We start from the raw sequence: 21,318 nt of genomic DNA on the forward strand, positions 1-21,318 counted from the left end.
GAAAACATGTAATTTTTAAGATTTCATTGAACATTTTAGTCAAAAAGCATAAAGTGTCAACTGTGGGTATCTAGTCACGCCAGACCGGGACAACGTCTCAAGTTCTTGCTGATCAGGATGGAGGGTGGCGAAGCTACAGGGACTCAGTTAGGCCCACTGAAAACAGTACCTTAAATCCTGGTTTGTGGATCATTGCGAGGGGCCGCTTTGAAGATGCATTGTGCAGCCGAAGGGATGTGTCGGTAATGAGACGCGACGAGGCTGTGATGTGAGTCCCAGCATCATTCATGAGGATCCCGTCAACAGGGGCTTGCAATGTAAAGTTCAGGTGTCCAGGATGCGTTGTGCAGACAGAGCAATGAGTCGGTTCTGAGGAGCTGTGAGGCAGCTGTAATGCGGAGGCTGCTGATGGCAGCCTAGATGACGACAAGAGTTGAAAAGGCCTGCGCTGAGGATGCATCGTACAGTGGCGGTGCCGATGAAGCTGTGATGCAGGTCTTTGCAATGGGGTGATCCATGCAGCATCAGCAATACATCAGTTCTGCTCAGGGTTGAGACTTGCAGCAGACGTGATGTTTTGGTTCTGCTGGATCCACAGAGGCTGGCTGACCACATAAGACCCACTTCTAAGGGCCTAGGACGTGGGTGGCCACACTTGACAGGATAGACTAACAATGGCAGAGTCGGGTGCTGGCCTTGAAGCTCAAATCAGGAGGCCAGCTAACTAAACCTTGGCTCTGGGGTCCTGGGTTCAACAGATGCAGGTACAGTCCTTCTCACCCAGGCAAGAGGACAGTTGGTCAGACCAAAAATCATTAATGCTTCACTGCTTGAAGGATGCATATCAATCTCCTTCAAAGTTGGACAGGTCTCACCCATCCTTAAGAAACCAACTGCCGACCCCACTGATCTTAACAACTACCGCCCTATTTCCAATATTCCTACCTTAGCCAAATTACTTGAAAAATGCGTACACAAACAACTGACTAAGCACATTGACCACTTTGATCTTCTGAACATTCACCCATCAGGCTTCAGAGCAGGTCACAGCACGGAATCAGCCATGACTCACATCATAGATGATGCGCTACAAATCCTTGTCCAGAACGGATCTTGCCTACTCATTCTTCTAGACCTGTCTTCAGCCTTTGATACGGTCAAACACGAGAATCTGATAGATCTTCTCAAACTTAGGATGGGTCTGTCTGGAGTAGTATTAAACTGGTTTTCCTCTTTTCTTCATAACCGCACACAACATTTCAAGATCAACAACAACCTTTCCAAGCAAGCCCCAGTAAGGTTGGGCGTTCCACAAGGGTCTTCACTATCCCGACACTTTTTAACCTGTTTATGGAACCACTCACTGAAATGCTACAGGCGTCTAACGTGCAATATCATATGTACGCTGACGATGCACAACTTTATTTTAAGATCAATACCTCAGAAGACATTAAATGGCTTAATACCACGCTCAAGAACACCCAAAATTGGTTGGCAGAAAACCACCTTAAATTGAACGCTTTAAAGACTGAATTCCTCCTTATCGCTCCTCCTGCTAATCTCCCTTTTTTGCAAGACCTAATCCAACATATCACTGCATTTAACGTTCAACCTACTATCCTTGACTCTGCAAAATCCTTGGGAATAACCCTGGACAGCAATCTCACGATGCACAAACACATTAGCAACGCCACAAAGGGAGCAAACTTCCAGATTAACACTTTGAGGAAGCTAAAGCCCTTCCTGCCAGACGATGACTTCAAGACAGCGGTAGAAGCGCTAGTTATCCCGTGGGTGGATTATGGAAGTGTCTCTCTTTGCGGCCTCCCAAAAGTCATCACAGCTCCCCTGAGAGCCTCAATTAACACCGCAGCTAGACTTATCACGGGCTCGAAAAGATGCTCTCACATCTCCCCTGATCTAAAATCCTTGAACTGGCTCCCGCTTGAAGCTAGAATTCATCTAAAAATTGCATGCATGACACACAAGGCCTTACACCACAAGGCTCCCACTTACCTTGCCCAGAAATTGACAATTTACGGAGGATCTAGGTCCTCTAGGGGTGCCGACAACCTACTTCTAAAACCTCAAAGATTCAACAAAAAGAAAACATATAACCGAACCTTTTCTGAAATGGCACCTAGGATTTGGAATTCTCTTCCCCCGGAAACCAGATTGAATTCTTCCACCGTCTCTTTCAAAAAGGAAGTAAAAGCGACCCTCATGGCAAAATTTCCTTGACTAGACGCTAAGCAAATCCGAAGAACAATATTTCCCGCATTTGTGGAAAAGTACATTTTGCCATGTTGTATGTGCCTACGTGTTCCCCATCTTATGCTATATGTGCATGATCGATATGCATGTATTCCCCTTCTGATCGATTAAAGACGCAATTACAGTTGTGTCCATCTCTAGTATGCCAGTTTCCAGTTTTCGTGAATACAACGAATATTAGGCCTATGTAAAGCTACGTTGCCACGTTTCACAGTGTGCACGTTAATTCATTGAATTGTCCCCGTTTCTAGGCCTCAAAAGGGCCCGGACTCAGATTCAGCTCCTGTCTCCTGAACCCTCTCCGAGGAGCGATACAGCCCCCACCTGTATCCCTGACCCTTCACTTGCTTTCATGTCTCGCAGTGCCCGGCTCGGCCTGGCTCTGCCTCCAGTCTGCCAAGAGTATGTTATGTTTCTAGTTATCAGTCCAGCCCTCCTTCTCTGCATTCCTAAGCTACTGAATCGCATCAATAGTTTCCATCATGGTCTAGCCTTTATGTCTCCATGTAAGAGAAATACTGTATTAATATTCATAGAATATTCCTCGCACACGCACGACATATAGAATTATGCATGCACCAGTCTTAATGTCTGTTAGCCTTTACCCTGATAACTTTTGGATTCTATCAACATGTTCTCTAAACACCAGATACTAGATAGGCTTTAGGTACATGTCGCTCTGACGCTCCAGACTTTCGTCTCCTCTTCTAGCGCAGAAGTCATAGCCCCCCAGTCCTCCCTAGTAACACGTCATTGCCAGTTTGCGCGCACCACTAGGTTAGAGGTCCCAGCTGCTCAGGTAGCCCCCTCCATGTTTCCGCCCCGTTTATGACATATTCTGTTACGTTTGCATCACATGTCTATGTATACGCCCTGTACACACCTCTTGTTACACCCACTTTATGCCTTATCTTTCGCGACTGCTACAAACCCCGCCTACTGCTACGCCTACTGTATTGACTGTAATGTATTTTGTTTAACTATATATACTAATGTACTGTTATTAAAAGTTGTCCTACCCTGTTCCTGCCCCCAGATGCGCATCTTCCCCAGATCCCGTACAGGCTGTCCTGTTCTTGTCCTTTATGCTTAATTAAAGCCTGTATACTCTAGCTACCTCGAATCTTGACTCTTATTTATTGAGCTATCTGTTTATATTGTATCCAGTCAAAAATAGAACCGGTAATTATTTATTTATTTACCACATAATGGCGCCCGAACAGGGACTTGCCCTTTCCCCACGCGCCGGAGAAGCCACGCAGGCCCCCTGATCCTCTGCAGCCGTGACGGAACCATACCGTGCACGTGCAGATATTTCTGCTTCAAGTATCCCTCAGGCCCACGGAGGAGACGGAGGTTGCGGTCCAGCGTCCAGACGAGGCGGTGGAGGAACGCGGCGAGTCCCGACCAGAGCCCAAGCCGAGAGTCTAAGGTCCGAGGTATCCGGAGGCCCACCTGTAACTGAAGTCCGAAGTTCGTCCGTCCGTCGTCGTAGCAGTCCAGTCCAGTCCGAGGCCTTCCGTTCTTGCTGCCCGGTGAGTACCGTTGCTGGGGTAGTATCTAGACAGGGTCAATTAATTTGTCTCTGGTCCGTGGGTTTGGGTACACAGATCCAACACGAAGTGTCCACTTAGGTGGATGCGGGTCCTGACGTGTCTCTTTATGAGACCGGTAAGTTTCGTACTGTTTTAGCAGTGCATCTAGTAATTCTAGTCAGTTCTGTTCTCGAGAAATTCATGTGTTCTGTTTTCAGTATTCCAGATAGTATTCTGTCCGAACCGTTTTTTTTAAATGTTATTTCATGTGTTTTCAATGTCGTGGTATGAGTGATTTGTTTCAGTTATTATTATTGTATTTGTGTCCAGACTCCAGCCTTAGTTATGCCTCTGTTCACGAAGTTACGTCAGTTAAGAACTAGAAAAGGTCTGCTCGAGGAAGCAGTTCCTGTCCCGCCTAGGGACAGTCCAGGTCATTTTATGTATCATAAACATGGCATAAGTGCCATATTATATCTAGACTTATGGGTCGAGTATAGTAAAGAATTAGAAGAGAAATATAGATGGCCTGTATCAGGTACATGGGACGCCGAGTGCATCATGCGAGTAGAAGAAGCATTATGGAAAAAGAAAGCCAGACAGTCACAGAAAGATGCCATCGAGTTATGGCGCAAAGAATCTCACAAAAGAACAGAGAAAGAAATCAGAAAGTCAGAATTAAGTAGAGAATCCTCAGAAAGAGCCCAAGAAAGGGAATTAATCGAAATAGGTGAACGAGTTAAAGCCGAACAGTCAGACAGACAGAGAAATGCCCTCATTAAGGGTATGTATCCTCTTCTTGCCGAGGGCTTGCCAAAAGCAACCCCGGAAGCACCATGTAATTTTCCGCCGCCATTAGTTCCGATTAAGCTACGTCACAAACCGACCGCAGCTGATATTTTTCTCTCGTCCTATTTGGACGACACAGTCCCAGAATATGCGAATCCTGCTCCGCCAGCTCCAGTAAATAATGTAGTTCCTGTTCTTCCAGCCACCGGGGCACCTGTTACAGCACCCGTTACGGTACCCCCGGTCCAGGCCATAGTACAAGTTCCCGCTACATCAGTCACTCTGCCAGCACGAAGAGTATCAGTCGACGATTCCAGTTTAGGGGCCGCGGGGGGAGGTCCTCCTGGTACCCCGCCGCCACACAAACGTGTAACATTAGTCGAGTTACATGAACGTGCTTTACAGCGTACGCCCAAATATCAGTCCGTTGCAGATATCAGACGAGCTCTTACCGAATGCCGTTATGATCCAGTCCCAGGCGATGATAATATGGTTATATATTCATTGCGTGTAAGACGGGTGACCGAGTATTTGGACACCCTACCGAATATGAAAGAAGATCTAGACAGAATATATCGTTTCATCCGTACAGGAGACGATTCAGAAAGTATTGGCGAAATCATGTCTCTAAGGAAAGCTGAGACCCAGCTCATGCTATTAAAATTTCTAATCAATTGTTTAGTAAGGGAACAAGATTGTCCGACTAAAGATCCGACCGAAATGAAAGTCCTGACAAGGTGGAGTGATAATATAGCCGAGGGTAGACACAAGACACTCAGTAGTATAGAGAGTATGTACAAGAAAATCCGTAAGGAAATAATAAGGTTACACGACAAACGTAAAGCAGCACAAGTAAGCGAGAAGGAAAACGACTCTTCTACTGAAGAGGTAGACGACGAGAATCCTACCAGAATAGCGTATGTAGGTAGATCTAGACTTCCAGACCGACATTCACGCCTAGAACACAAGAAAGTTTCTCACCTTCCAGCACCAGAACAAGGTTCTCTGGAACAAGTATTTCAAGCTACCGATCACATTCTGAAATCACGAATCGGTTATAGTGAACTTAGTACCATGCCTGAACAAGAACTAGCCCGATCAGCAGTTCGATGGACTACTGATTCTACCACTTTTCCAGATGAAATAGTGGCACAAATGTTCCTGAAACTGCCCCCAGCCGAGCAGCGACTGGTGGGTATGTATATGATCCAGCACCTCATTACACTGTATGAGGGTCAACATTCTGATCCAGGTCCGTTACATGATGTCCTGAACGAGTTACTCCAGTATAAATGGAAAGGTTTAGGTACTGATTTAATTAGCGTCATTCTAGAACAGCGCCACAAATATAGAACGTTTCTGAATCCGCATTTTGTTCATGTCTCACCTCCAGAAAGTAAATCATTTTACATAGATAGACAGCATCCGCTACGAGAAGTACATCCAGTTAGGACACCGGATGGTGAAATGCAACGAGTATTTGTTTACACCCCTGTCACAAAGATGGAACTCTTAGAGATGAAGAAATTAATTCCCTGTCACGACAAAGATCCAGCAGGGTTCCATCGAGAATTAAAAGACATGCTCCGTATGGGAGAATACACGTATCCTGATATCATTAAAATGCTAAAGGTCCTGTTGCCCGCAGGGGTATATGAAAAACTCAAGGAAAAAGAATGGGAGGTGGGAGAGAAAAAGATTGATTGGACAGCTCTAGAAGCTGAAGATAAAATACGAGTACCAGGTACCGGTCTTGGGGACAAATGTAAAGAATTGCCCGAGTTATTGATTCAAGTTTTGCCAAGATTATTAGCCACGAAAAAGGAAGATTGGGATGCAATCTCAGCATGCAAACAGAAACAGGATGAAGATACTAGTGATTTTTATTCTAGATTTGAGAAATGTTTCATTATCAACAGTGGTCTGAAGACAGGTAGCGAGTCATACCCTCATCTTTTTGTCACTAAACTAGTCGAGAATTCAAGCCCACAAGTTAAAAATCGAGTTTTAAAAGTCGAAAGTACCTGGCAAGCTAGTACCCCGTCACAGATGTTACAGATGCTCCAGTACCACCAGAATAGAATCAGGGAAGAGCAAGAACACGAGAGGAGACGTATGAAAGACACGAAAATGAAAGTACTAGTTGCACAATCTGTTCCACAAGACAGTCAGAAGAGGGGTCCGAATCAAGCCAGTCATCCTGCAGCTCCCGTTAAAGGGACATGCAATTACTGTAAACAGCCAGGTCATTTTATAAACGAGTGTGCAGTTCTGAAACACAACATAGCAACTGGTAAGACTAAAGAAAGACCACGTCCGCCTAGACAAGAACAAGTTTCGCAGACTTCTCAGTCACCACAGAATGCACAACAGACAGTTCCAACACCGCAGCCTATCGCTGCAACACAGCATGTTACACAACAGATGTACCAGTATGCCCAGTCAGAGTATCCAGAGTATCAGCAGTATTCATGAAACAGCCTAGAGAGGGAGGTAGGCTTGCCTCTCATCGAGATACCTGTAGATCAAGAGGGTCCCTATGTACACAGTCAAGTATTAGGGAAAGACAGAAAGTTTCTGATTGATACAGGGGCAAGTAGGACTACTATCAGTCATGACGAGGTTCCAGGGGCTCCGCTCTCAGGCTCTAGAAATGTTTCCCTTGGATTTTCAGGAAAGCCTATTGTAAACGAGATATCAAAGCCAGTTACTCTAGAAGTTGGTCCATTGTCCCGAACTACTGATTTGTTACTTACGAAGTCATGTCCAGAACATTTGTTAGGCATTAAAACATTGAAAGAATTAGGTGCAGTTATTTTCTGCTCCCCAGAAGGAATACGTTTGTTTTTAAGGGATTTTAAAGGTCACTATGTATTACGAGATTTTGATCCAAGATTGTCCAATGTACCACAGCATTTATGGGCGCAAGGTTCAACTGATGTAGGTTTTATGCAAATCACACCCCATCGTGTGACTCTCAAGCAAGGTATAGTCTTGCCACGAATCAGACAGTACAGATTGCCACCTGAGGCTGTAGCAGCCTTATCCAAAATTATTGATGAGCTCATTGCTCAAGGAGTGGTCGTAGAAACTGACTCCAATGTATGTAATTCTCCTATCATTCCAGTCATGAAACGTACTGATCCAAATGCACCTCCAGTATATCGATTAGTGATTGACCTTCGAGAACTTAATAAATGTATCATACCTCAGTATCCAGTAGTCCCAGATATTTCATCCCTATTAACAGCTATTGATCCCGAAGCTACATTTTTTACTGTAATAGACCTCAAGAATGCATTTTTCAGTGTTCCGATTCATCCAGACAGTCAGTACCTTTTCGGTTTTTGTTTAAATGGAAGGAGCTATAAATTCACACGAGCTCCTCAAGGTTTCACAGAAAGTCCTAGTATTTACAGTCAAGCACTTAAAAGACAACTAGACAATATTCACATGCCAACAGACACTGCCCTGCTCCAGTATGTCGATGATCTACTGATCACAGCCCATTCTGAACGTGACTGCGAACGAGCGTCACTTACAGTTCTGTATTTCCTAGCCGAGATGGGGCACAAGGTGTCCCCTTCGAAGCTTCAATTCTGTGTCCAGCAAGTGATCTACTTAGGCCACTTACTGTCCAAGTGGGGTAGGCAGTTGACACCAGACCGTATCCAGTTGATAGCGAGTCTTCCACAGCCCAAGACACAGAAGGAGGTACGTGCTTTTATCGGCCTTACTTCTTACTGCAGACAATGGATTCCTCAGTATGCATTTCTAGCCAAGCCACTGATACAGTTAACGACACAGGAGGCAGCCGTATCGACTGTCCTCCCTTGGACCCAGGAACATACACTTAGTTTTAATGAGTTAAAGAAAGCCTTATGCCAAGCACCTGTTCTAGCTACACCGAACTACAGTAAGCCTTTTACACTTTTTGTCACAGAACGTAATGGTACTGCATTATCTGTTCTCACACAAGATCAAGCCGGACAGTACAAGCCCTGTGCTTATTTTTCGAGCACACTAGATCCAGTAGCCCAGGCTCTGCCTGCGTGCCTCAAGTCAGTTGCAGCCACAGCTCTAGCTATCAGACAAAGTGATTCCATAGTATTAGGACACTCCCTGACAGTACAAGTTCCACACTCCGTGGAAGTTCTTTTAAACCGAACACAGACTCAGCACTTGACCATTGCACGTTTAACAGGTTATGAACTGACACTGTTCCAGCCACACATAGAAATCAGACGCTGCAACGTTTTGAATCCTGCTACACTGTTACCGTCAGTTACTTCAAATCCTGCCACACATGACTGCGTGGAAGTTATTAACACTATGACCAAGCCAAGACAAGACCTGACAGACATTGCATTACCTGATCCCGACCTGACACTTTATGTGGATGGTTCATGTATGAGAACAATTACAGGAGAACTAGTAGCCGCGTATGCAGTGACTACTGACACTGAAGTTATTGAGACACACCGTATTGACACCCTGTCTGCTCAAGCAGCAGAGCTAGTTGCTCTGACCCAAGCCTGCATACGTGCCAAGAACCTGAAAGTAAATATATATACAGATTCACGTTATGCATTCGGAGTCGTACATGACTTTGGAGTGCTCTGGCAGGAGAGAGGTTTCATGACTTCTCATGGAACCAAGATTCAGCATGGTCTCCTCATTCAAGCTCTGTTAGATGCAATACATTTACCGACAGTTATCGCTATCATGAAGTGCAAGGCACATACGAAAGTTACTGACATCATTTCCCAAGGTAATGATCTAGCAGATCGAACAGCCAAGCTTACAGCTCAGACACCAGACATTCCAGTTAACAAGACACAGACATCCATTCCAGAACAGACTACTTGTATGACAGTTAAGGACCCTACACAAGATATCATAGACATACAGTTACATGCCACTCCCGAAGAAATCAAGAAATGGTCCGAACAAGGAGGGGTCCAGACAGATCAAGGATGGGTGACGAAGGGAAAAGCCACATGGTTTCTTCCCGACTCTATGGTTCAAGTCATTATTAATACCGCACATAGTCCAGCACATCTAGGAGAAAAAGCTATGTTAGACAGTATTCAGAACCTTTGGTTCAACAAGCACTTACGAGCTGCGGCCAAGCAGAAAGTCCGTACCTGTATGATATGTTGCCAGTTCAATCCAGGTAAAAGTGTCCCGGTGGAACAAGGTGGATTCCAGCCTCCTGACCACCCTTTTGAAGTCCTCCAGATGGATTATATTCAGATGGAGCGATGTCGAGGTTTCAAGTATGTCCTTGTAGTTGTATGCGCTTTGTCCAGGTGGACAGAAGCATATCCAGTTCCAGATTACACAGCCGCGACCACTGCTAAGCAGCTGGTTCGTGAATTCTTCCCCCGTTATGGACTCCCTAGGGTCGTGTATTCTGATAACGGCCAGCCATTCTCATCTGAGCTAATGAAGCATGTTTCCCTCTTGTTAGGGTACCAGTGGAAGTTCCATTGTGTACGCCATCCTGAAGCAGCCGGTCTCGTAGAGAGACATAATCAGACCTTGAAAATCCGTATTGCCAAGACATGTAAAGAGAAAGGTGTAGACTGGCTAGTTGCCCTGCCAGTTGCTTTATTCTTCATGCGCATGGTCGCACATTCCAGATCAGGTCTGTCCCCTTATGAGGTCGTATTCGGCCGTCCCCCAAATATGTGGGGTACACCTAGACCCCGCAGTATTACAGATGTTTCCAGTAATATGTTGACAGATTACCTAGCTTCCTTGATGTCTGCCCTACACTCTTGTCGTTCACAGGTTGCCGCCGCATTTCCAGACAATACTGAAGTGAAACCGCATGAGGTCATTCCAGGTGACCTAGTACTGGTCAGGAACTTTGATCGTTCAAGTCCGCTGGAGCCTCGCTGGAAGGAGCCGAGACTAGTCCTTCTGACCACCCGTACGGCTGTGAAATTGGAGGGCCGCAAGGGTTGGGTCCATCTGTCGCATGTCAAGAAATTCCATGGACTCCGTGATAAAACTTTTGCCAAGAACATTTCCAAGGACTGTTCCATCTCTAAAGACTGCCTGAAACCAGACTCTAAATCAGACATTATTCTCAATCCCGAACTGAAAGTTTCTCTGTTAGAGAAAACTCCGCAGCAGGAGTATAAGTTAAAACTCCGGTCTAGTAAAATAAGTCAGCCAGTTTAATTGTCTAAGTCCCCCTCGGGTGAAACGGTTAGACAGGTATCTGACATGTATGAGATAGACCCCCATAGTGAGAGAGTTAGTCAAAACTCTATCCGATGCATCGTTTTTCTAAGTTTTCTATTGTTTCTAAGTTTGATGGTTACCTGCACAAGTTATGCATTGCATTTATGTTTTCCAATTTCTCATGTAAATAAGTTTTCTAATGCCACAGTAGAGCACACATTTAGTGATCTGCCTCCTCACGAGTTATCCTATCGTCTTGCTATGAGAAATAATACATTCATCAGAATGTTACACTATTCACACCAGACCAGCAATGCCACTAATTGTTGGGTGTGTGGTCGACTCCCCCCTTTCCAGACACCGAAGGGAGTTCTGCCACTCTTTCCTTATCCGTTCTCACATAATGGTTCGTGTGGAGCATGGTCCATGCTAACGTCATCTTCAAATGATATGTCTCTTCTGAATAGAACATGTTTTCCAGACAAGCAAGGTCTCCCCCATAGAACAGGGTTAGATCTAGAAAATGAAGTATATAATTTAGGTAATTATTCTTCGAATTTTATGGTCCTGAATGTTCAGTCTGATATTACTCCAGACTTACCTGCTATTTCAGTACTACCAGTCAAAGGCGAATTATGTGTCAGAAATAATGGTTCTGCACATGTAGGACATAGTGATTGTACTACTACTGTCGAGTATAGTGACAGTGGGAAATCTATTTTCAAAGCCTCACGTCATTCTTATTTTGTTTGTGGTCAGACCGCATATGTTCGTCTGCCCCTCGATTGGGATGGAACATGTTATATTGCCTTCCTACTGCCACCAGTTTTTCTAGCCCCATCTGATTATCACAGAAATACACATCTAGTACACGTCAGACATAAAAGGGAGATCGAGTCCCCAATTGTCGATCAAACTGAAACTACTCTAGAACAATATCAAGACTTCAATAAAGGTTTCTTCTTCTTTATAGGACCTGTCCAGAATAGTAAGTTAATACGTAGATTAACCAGAACCCTTGAAGCAGTAGTGAATGAGACTACTTCTGCTCTAGGTAACTTAACCGAAGAGCAATCTGCTATGAGATTTGTCGTGCTCCAAAATCGTCTCGTTCTTGACGTCATACTGGCCGATAGAGGAGGAGCATGTAGAGTCATCGGATCTAGTTGTTGCATTTTCATTCCTAATAACGCGCCGTCTGTTTATTCAGCTATAACCAGACTTCATAAAATTGCCCATCAGTTACACCAGAATCCAGGCACCTGGACATGGTCCGGTTGGCTCTGGGATATCATATCTGCTTGGGGATGGAAAGTATTGTCATTTCTAGGTATTGCAGTAACGATCATTTTCAGTTGCTGCCTCTGTATACAATGTGGCCCTGCGATTTGCGGCATTTGTGCTACCTCTTGTATTCCTAGTCCTAAGTCCCGTTCCAAGACAATTCGAGACGAGCAAATGATGCTATATGAAATGATAGATGGTATCATGAATATAGATGTTTCCTGATGGAAACGTAGGGCACAAGGAGGGAATGTGGAAAAGTAAATTTTGCCATGTTGTATGTGCCTACGTGTTCCCCATCTTATGCTATATGTGCATGATCGATATGCATGTATTCCCCTTCTGATCGATTAAAGACGCAATTACAGTTGTGTCCATCTCTAGTATGCCAGTTTCCAGTTTTCGTGAATACAACGAATATTAGGCCTATGTAAAGCTACGTTGCCACGTTTCACAGTGTGCACGTTAATTCATTGAATTGTCCCCGTTTCTAGGCCTCAAAAGGGCCCGGACTCAGATTCAGCTCCTGTCTCCTGAACCCTCTCCGAGGAGCGATACAGCCCCCACCTGTATCCCTGACCCTTCACTTGCTTTCATGTCTCGCAGTGCCCGGCTCGGCCTGGCTCTGCCTCCAGTCTGCCAAGAGTATGTTATGTTTCTAGTTATCAGTCCAGCCCTCCTTCTCTGCATTCCTAAGCTACTGAATCGCATCAATAGTTTCCATCATGGTCTAGCCTTTATGTCTCCATGTAAGAGAAATACTGTATTAATATTCATAGAATATTCCTCGCACACGCACGACATATAGAATTATGCATGCACCAGTCTTAATGTCTGTTAGCCTTTACCCTGATAACTTTTGGATTCTATCAACATGTTCTCTAAACACCAGATACTAGATAGGCTTTAGGTACATGTCGCTCTGACACTCCAGACTTTCGTCTCCTCTTCTAGCGCAGAAGTCATAGCCCCCCAGTCCTCCCTAGTAACACGTCATTGCCAGTTTGCGCGCACCACTAGGTTAGAGGTCCCAGCTGCTCAGGTAGCCCCCTCCATGTTTCCGCCCCGTTTATGACATATTCTGTTACGTTTGCATCACATGTCTATGTATACGCCCTGTACACACCTCTTGTTACACCCACTTTATGCCTTATCTTTCGCGACTGCTACAAACCCCGCCTACTGCTACGCCTACTGTATTGACTGTAATGTATTTTGTTTAACTATATATACTAATGTACTGTTATTAAAAGTTGTCCTACCCTGTTCCTGCCCCCAGATGCGCATCTTCCCCAGATCCCGTACAGGCTGTCCTGTTCTTGTCCTTTATGCTTAATTAAAGCCTGTATACTCTAGCTACCTCGAATCTTGACTCTTATTTATTGAGCTATCTGTTTATATTGTATCCAGTCAAAAATAGAACCGGTAATTATTTATTTATTTACCACACATTGGAGGGTCCATCCGTTCTCCCTAGGCACGATATCCTGCCATGGAACTTAAGAAATCGAGATACTCACGTTAAACTCTCTACTACTGTTCCTGATCTTTGTTTTTAAAATTATCCCATGTTTCCCTTCCCCATGTTTTGTACTTTGCACTCTGTAATATCCTGTTATTCCCAATGTGATGCATTTCTACCATCTATGGAATGTTCATAAGTGCAGCAGTCAGAATGTTGGTGCTCTGCAAAAGAGTGACAGTTGGATGGGCTGAGCACCTGGATAGATGCTCCTGGTGGGGTCTCCCCTAGGTCCCTTAAGTCTCCTATTGAGCTTGTACCTGACTTAACTTATCTGCTCAATAAAACTACATGAAAACTACCTTCAAGCGTGGACCTAACTACTACATTATTTTGGCGACGATCCTCTTAAAAGAACCTACTTCTGTCACCTCTACAAAGGATTTTCAAGCAAGTTTATTGTCAAGATCAACTGCAGATGACAAGCAAAAGAAAAACCAGATGACAAGCGCTAACAAGAAGATCAAGACAAAAAGAAACAAGAGCCACAAGAGCCATCTAAAAGAAGAAATTGAGAAACATAAGATGCTTCAGAGTAAGGAACCACTAAAGAAACATCAGCGCAATGAGAAAAAACGACCCCACCAGTGTCCATTAGATCGGACGGCCTTCACCAAAACGTACTGTGAGTGGTTTTCCTTATACATATGGTCATCATATGCATCAGAAGTAAGCATGATGTTATTTATACTTGTTTTTGGCTCTTAAAAATTCAGTGCGAACTAAGATGAGTCAATATAAATCCTGTGCCGGCTAGAGCATGTTATACACCGACCTAAAAGACATTAATCGCAAGTTGACACCAAGCGGAAGGGTATGAGTTAATTTTAGAAGCACTGTTTTCTTCGTAACGTCTACCTGATGATTGGCAGAGAAATATACAACTAAAGTTTTAGCGGTGTAGTCAAGTCACAAATATAACATTTTAATGGTGTGTAAAGTTGTGCCTTGAACTGACTCGAAAAGAAGAACATGAATTAAATACACATCGTTGTTTTAATAAAAACACTATTTTCTACTGCGCCATGCGATGTTCACGAGATATTAACTGTCAATTCAAATCTTGATAGTGTGCGCGAGAAACACGCGAGGCTTACCTTTGCTCCTGAGCACTTTGTGACGTTATGGGAGTATGCTTCATCTTCACGCTTTAAACCAATGCTGTGCGGAGAGCCACTCGGTGCAGCGTAAGAAACGTGCCACCATTTTGTAAACAGGAGGAGAAAGTAGTACGTGAAGAGTCTGGACGTGACGTGAAGTGTCTGGAGAATCGTGTGACATCGGACTATAACCCAGGAACTTTAGGCTCTCAAGGACCTATACCGCCGTTAGTGAGGCTTCTCCCAAGCCCAGGCCAAAATCCTGATAGTTAGACCCAGCTCTTTAAATCTGACAAAGTACGTGAAATAGAGTCCGCGGTGAATTTTTATTGTAACTTCATTAACCTCCGTAATTGGAACACAAGGTATTTGAACTTTCGCATTTTCATCTAAATCGTCTGAGAGCAGAATCTCGGGTGAGAAAGTCCGCTCACCGGCGTACTCTCACTTTGCTGTGTTTTTTTTTTACAGGAATAGTTGACATTCTCGTGCTATTTTCTTAATGCATTTCCACTATGTCACGGTGCCATCTCGTGGCTAGAGGTAGAATTCACTTCTTCAGTCTAGACTAGTATTCCACAAATTTTGCGTGTGTATTTTGGAATTTGAGTCTAATCTCCATACAGGTTACACATGTTTACAGTGTACAACGAACACAGTGCTTAATATCTCTCTCTGTTAAGTGTGTAAAATACGTTTTAGTGTTGTATGACATATTGTGAGTACCTATCAAAAGTAATGTGCCTTTTGACAGCATTTTATTTCTTATCTATTATCATTCTGGTTGGTGATGTGTCTTTAGTAATGTTCACTGCCATTAGCTGCCTATGTTTGTGGTTTTTAGGTGAGATGTCATATTTTAGTGTTGTTTGGGGACAGTTTAATGATGTTTTGGAGCTGGTCTCCTTATCCTAGTTCATCTTCAGTGTTGGGTGGTGCGCACGCTCTTTCACTGGTCCCTCTTTTTATGTCCCTGGTCTTTGTTTTCTATGCTTTTCACAATGTAACTTTTGTTCTTCTAGGCAGTTGTTTTGTTGTTGCAGTGACTTAGTTTTGGTTGCACTATAATCAGTGTAATTTGAATTTGTATCCAACCTATGTTTAAAATACAGCTGTATGTTCTTTACTATTTTGGCTGTACTTATGTTACAGCATGTTTTTTTTTTGGCTTGAGTAGGGTTTTAGTCCCTTTAGTTTTCTGTAGTGCACGTCAGTTCTCCATACACAGATTCCTTTGGTTTTAGTTTGTCTGTGGTTTGTATAGGGTTACACTCCCTTTAGTTTATCGCCGTGCACATATAGTGTCTATACACAGATTACTCCGAATTTTGTTTCTCTGTGTTTTGTTAAGGATTGTAGTCCTTTAATTTCTAACAGCACTGCATTAGTCCACACATGGACCTCATATAGATTTTGTTGGTGCTTATTCTGATAGAATTTTTTGAAAAGTTTAAAGTTCTTTACTTTTATTTGTCTTAAGATCTACCAATTTCTGCTGTATGTTTTCACAGTTTTGAGTTTTAATACTTGCAACGCTTGTAAGTTCTGTTCATATTCTCATGCACTGTGCAAATGAGATTTTGTATTATTATCATATTTAGCTTGAGTTTGGTTCTATTTAAGTGCTCTCATGCACTTATTGCTAAATATGTTCTGTTTTATCGTATTTTGAAAAATGTTCTTGCACCACTACCTTTACATTACTGATTTGTATTTTGTTTAAGGTATATGGTGTTTTGATGAGGTTTCTTCCTATTTGTTCCTCATCTTCTTTTCTACTTTAATTTTTTCTGCTTTTCTGGGTTCTATAATTTCAATTCTCTTTCATTCTCCACTCATTCCTGTTCTGGCCAGTAGGTGTGCGTTGGAGTTATTTTTCAAACTTCTTCTATTCTTTTCTTTTCTGCTGTGTAAGAAAGGAGGATAGTTAGTATATTTAGTTCCATTCTTCTACTCCTATTTCTGGATTTCTCTTTGGTTCTATTGTTTAATTCCTATTTCTTGTGTGTTTCTTTATTTCTCTTGTTGTTTTCCTCTTGTTGTTTTGCTTCTGACGAGTGTTCCTCTTTTGCTGGTTCTTTCTTTCTTTTGCTTATTTTTCTTGTTTTCATTTCTCTATTTCTTATATGCTGTTTCTAGCTTTTGTTTTATGTATAAGAAAAGGGGATATGTAATATCCTGTTATTCCCAATGTGATGCATTTCTACAATCTATGGAATGTTCATAAGTGCAGCAGTCAGAATGTTGGTGCTCTGCCTAAGAGTGACAGTTGGATGGGCTGAGCACCTGGATAGATGCTCCTGGTGGGGTCTCCCCTAGGTCCCTTAAGTCTCCTATTGAGCTTGTACCTGACTTAACTTATCTGTTCAATAAAACTACATGAAAACTACCTTCAAGCGTGGACCTAACTACTACACACTCGTACTATTGTCCCTTGCTCATGCTACCCCTTTCTTAGTACCTGTATAATCTGTCATACTTTTTACCATGTATTATGCAGCTTTGATTACTGGAAAGCGCTCTGATATTTGCAAGGATCTTGTTCGCACTCTATAAAACTTTCAAAATGAAATAAATAAATAAAATAAACAACGGGGCAGCAGTCCTTCAGAGCTGCTCTCTGGAAGAGTGGCAGCCCTTATGCAGCACAGCAGTCTTTCTTCCTGGCAGAGTATCCACAGGTCCAGAAGTGTATTGAAGAGGTGGTGTATGAGGCACAATATTTACACCCAGTTCTGTCTTTGATTGACTTTGAAGTTCCCAGGCCTCTTGCTTTCCCTCTCCTGGCTCCAGACTACCTTCAGGAATGTATGTGGAGGTAGTACACAGCCTCTTCAAGTGTAATTAGGGCTGTGCCCAGCTCCGCCTTCTCATCATGCCAGTGACAGTTCATCCAGGCACAACTAATCTTACTATTTTGTGTGTCTGTCTAGGAGGAATACAGAAAGCACCACTGCCAACTACACCTAGTCATGTCGCCCAGAGACATGCACGAAACGGCTAAGGCAGGAAAACGCCAACTTTCTAGAAGTGGCTTTTTCAAAATTGTCATTTAAAATCTGACCTCAACATAAATTAGGATTTTTCATTACAATTCCAAAGACACCAAACACAAACTGGATGCCTTTTCCCATTTGGAAATGACGCCTAATTACCTGTAGGATGGTCACTCCAATGTTATCCTATGTGAAAGGTTGGCCTTGAAGTAGTGAAAAATGAATTTACAGGTTTCTCATTACCAGGACATGTAAAATTTAAAAGTACATGTCCAACTTTTTTAATACACTGCACCCTGCCCTCTAGGCTGTTCAGGGCCTACCCTATGGGAGACGTACATGTATCAAAAAGAAAGGTTTAGGGGCAAGCAAAAAGTTTTTTTTTGTCAGGTTGGAATGGCGGTTAAAAAACTTCACACATGGGCTGCAATGGCCGACCTGAGACAGGTTTAAAAGTTCTACTTAAGTGGGTGGCACAATCAGTGTTGCAGGCCCACTAGTAGCATTTAATCTACACGCCCTTGGCACAGGTAGTACCACTGAACTAGGGACTTACAAGTACATTAAATATGCCAATTGGGTATAGCCAATCTTACCATACTTTAAGGAGAGGTCACAAGCACTGGTTATACCTCCTTCTGTATCCTCATCTTTCATCTTTCTCTTGTTCTTTGGTGTTCTGCCTCCTCTACCCTCCTTTATTTCCAACACTATGATCCTGTCCTGTATATCCCCCTAATTCCCTCCACAGGGCTGGCTTTATTGTGGGTGGCACCCAGTGTGACATTGTTGGCGCCCCCAATGACCACCTCCACCGGAGATTCCCTCACTAACACCCTTTAACAGCCCATCAAGTCTCCATAACCACTCTCTCTCAGGTGCATTTAATTCGTTTTATAGCGCCACCACTCATACCGGTTTACGAGTCAGAGCACTTTACATCACCCATTACACATAGGCAATCAATCATAGGTGTGTAAATCAGTGTTCAGGAAATGTTACATAAGCCAGAGGACAACTAGGTATAGGAGTCACATGTCATCCATGCGGGTAGGCAGGATAGTCTAAGAGTGCTTGGTCTGGAAAAGCACAAACTCAGAATTAAAAACTTGACACTATGGTTGAGGGTTCTCTTCAATATCAGAAAGGATTTCTATCCAAATGACCCTTATTCCAACATTAGGATAACGAAAGACTGTGGAAAAAATCATAAAGCTCTAATCAATTTCTTGCTGTTTTCATGCTGCTCTTTGATGAAGGCTAATATCTCACTGTTCTATGTTTAGATTATAACTTAAGAACTGCAAGTAACAAAAGGATCTCTCAGACCAAAGCTGTAACCAACAGACCTATTTACATTATATGCACTTTATGATCTGAATGGTACATGTTCTTTGCAGCAGGAACATTAACCCTCTGTGCTGCCTTAAGATGAGTCAAAACTACCACTAGACAGAACTCCGATCTCTCTCCACAAAGAACATTATTCATCGGAGTTATCTTGACATTTTTATTGTTGCCTGAAAATTACTTGGGGCCAGGAATGTGACACCCCACCCGAAGTCACCGCCCTGTGCGGTTGCATAGTTCGCCCTGCCCTAGAACCGGCCCTGTCGCTCCCTCCCACAACAACCAGGCGTTCTTGACTGCTGGAGGAAAAGGTGACTTCCACCTCCTTAGGCCATGTACCACCCAGCACAGAATAGTTCACCTGAAAGATGCAACACTCCTTTAGAGGGTACCAGAGAGAAAATGACACAAAGATTAAAGAAGCTCATTGACAATCTTTAGCTCTTGTAGGAACTTGAAGATTAATGGAGTAGTAAATAGCAAGGTTCCAATCTCCCCTGACACTGGGGAAGAGGAAAGAGCCAGACAAAAGGCATCCAGCAGAAGATCCAAGGTAAGTTGAAACTGTGAAGAGCAAAAATCTGTGAAAAATCTCAGAACTGTCTCCTTATATGATCCAAAGGGGGAACATCCATTACGACGCGATGTTTACACCGCACTACCATTACAACGATGGTTTTTCAACGCAAGTCGTTACCACGACTTGCGCTGGAGTGCCCTCCAGGCTAAGCAATAGTAGATTTACTATTCCAACACCTTCCCTACAGTACGCAGGCTGGAGTTGGATTAGTAAATCATACTATTCCTAAGTCCAGCACCCTACAGCGCAAGTCGTGGTAACGACTTGCGTTGTAAAACCAGCGTCGTAATGGTAGTGCGTTGTAAACACCGCGTTGTATTGACATACAACTATTCAAAGAGCAGCTGACATCATAGTAAAAGTCTAGACTTCATCTTAGATTGGGAATGCCAGATGTTCCATGAACAGACCACCATCTTGGAAATGGCTTGGTTACTCCTCTTACATGTAAATGATCTTGTCTTTCTTTCTCTGGGTGAAAATAAACACTAACTTTTCTGATGCGCTTCAAGGGATGTGCTACCCCGTGGCCGTGTGTGAGAGGGGGGGTCGCGATTTCCTCAGCGTCCGACTTGCCATGGCTGCAGTTAAGAGCGGGGGAAAGGCCCCTACCCCCAAAACTTGTGTTGCTTGGGGTGGACCGCAACCCATGCCCCCCCCCACCCCGCCTTGCTACGCCACAGTTCTCACAGAATCTGACAGTAGCTAATTCGCTTCATTCATGTATAACCATCTGTGTTAAATACTATAAACCATTTAATGCTGGTAAATTGGCTCCCCATAAAGAGAGTAGTGTGCTGACTTATGCACACCAATTCATGGTTGCAACTTACAGAATGCATATGTTGTGGTCTACTATACATCTCATTCTTTCATTTTGCATAAACATGGGATATAAATGGTATGGTCAGCAGCAGAAACTGTATCCTTTCTCAAATGATTTCATGGAGCTTTCTGTATTTAAAATGGTGTTAAACTGCTAGAAAAGTTGTTATATTTTTGTTGCTCTCATGTTGTTGTTTTCAGAAACTTTTAGTATAGGAGTAAAATATACTCTCTCCACTATGCTACTCTTATTTATTTATTTATTTATTTATTTATTTATTTATTTGCATACTTATAACGCGCTGGGAATCGACTCCCTGAGGAGTATCTCCGCGCCTTCTTTAGCAGCATCTGAGACCAAGGCCTGCTCTAACAAGGTTAAGTAAAGACTTAGTGGGACTAGTAGTTGAACAAGAAAGTTTTTAATTTTTTCCTGAAAGGAAAGTGTTCCTTACAGATTCTAATGTCATAAGGAAGATCGTTCCAAAGCTTTGGTCCAGCTAAACTTTGAAAAAAACTGGTGTGCTTCCATGCATGTCCAAGGTGTACATCATTGCATGGTGTTGCATGGGGGGCATCCAGTAGGCGGCGCTAGCACAGCCTAAATTGACTGTGAAGATGTTAATGGCAAAATGTAACTTCCCTTAAAGTAAAAACAAGACTTGCAGTGGCCTTGATATACTAATTTCATGGCTGGGTTGACATCCCATTAGGATGTCTTTATGGAGGGGAAGGTCTTCTGGGTATTCACCGGTTCGATTTTGTTTATATGTTTTCCTCTGTTTAATCCACTATATCCTTTAAAGAATTTAGAGGTGGAACATTATTGCAATAATGTATTTATGAAATTATGTACAGCAGTTTTCCG

General features: G+C 43.2%; 1 protein-coding gene across 1 annotated transcript in view; it reads left to right on the top strand.

The window, feature by feature from the left end:
* The window catches only part of LOC144766635 (cadherin-like protein 26), a 376,180-nt gene that overhangs the window by 230,352 nt on the left and 124,510 nt on the right, over positions 1 to 21,318 (top strand). The window lies entirely within an intron of this gene.

The sequence above is a fragment of the Lissotriton helveticus genome, chromosome 7 (genome assembly GCF_964261635.1).
Source record: "Lissotriton helveticus chromosome 7, aLisHel1.1, whole genome shotgun sequence".
NCBI lineage: Eukaryota > Metazoa > Chordata > Amphibia > Caudata > Salamandridae > Lissotriton > Lissotriton helveticus.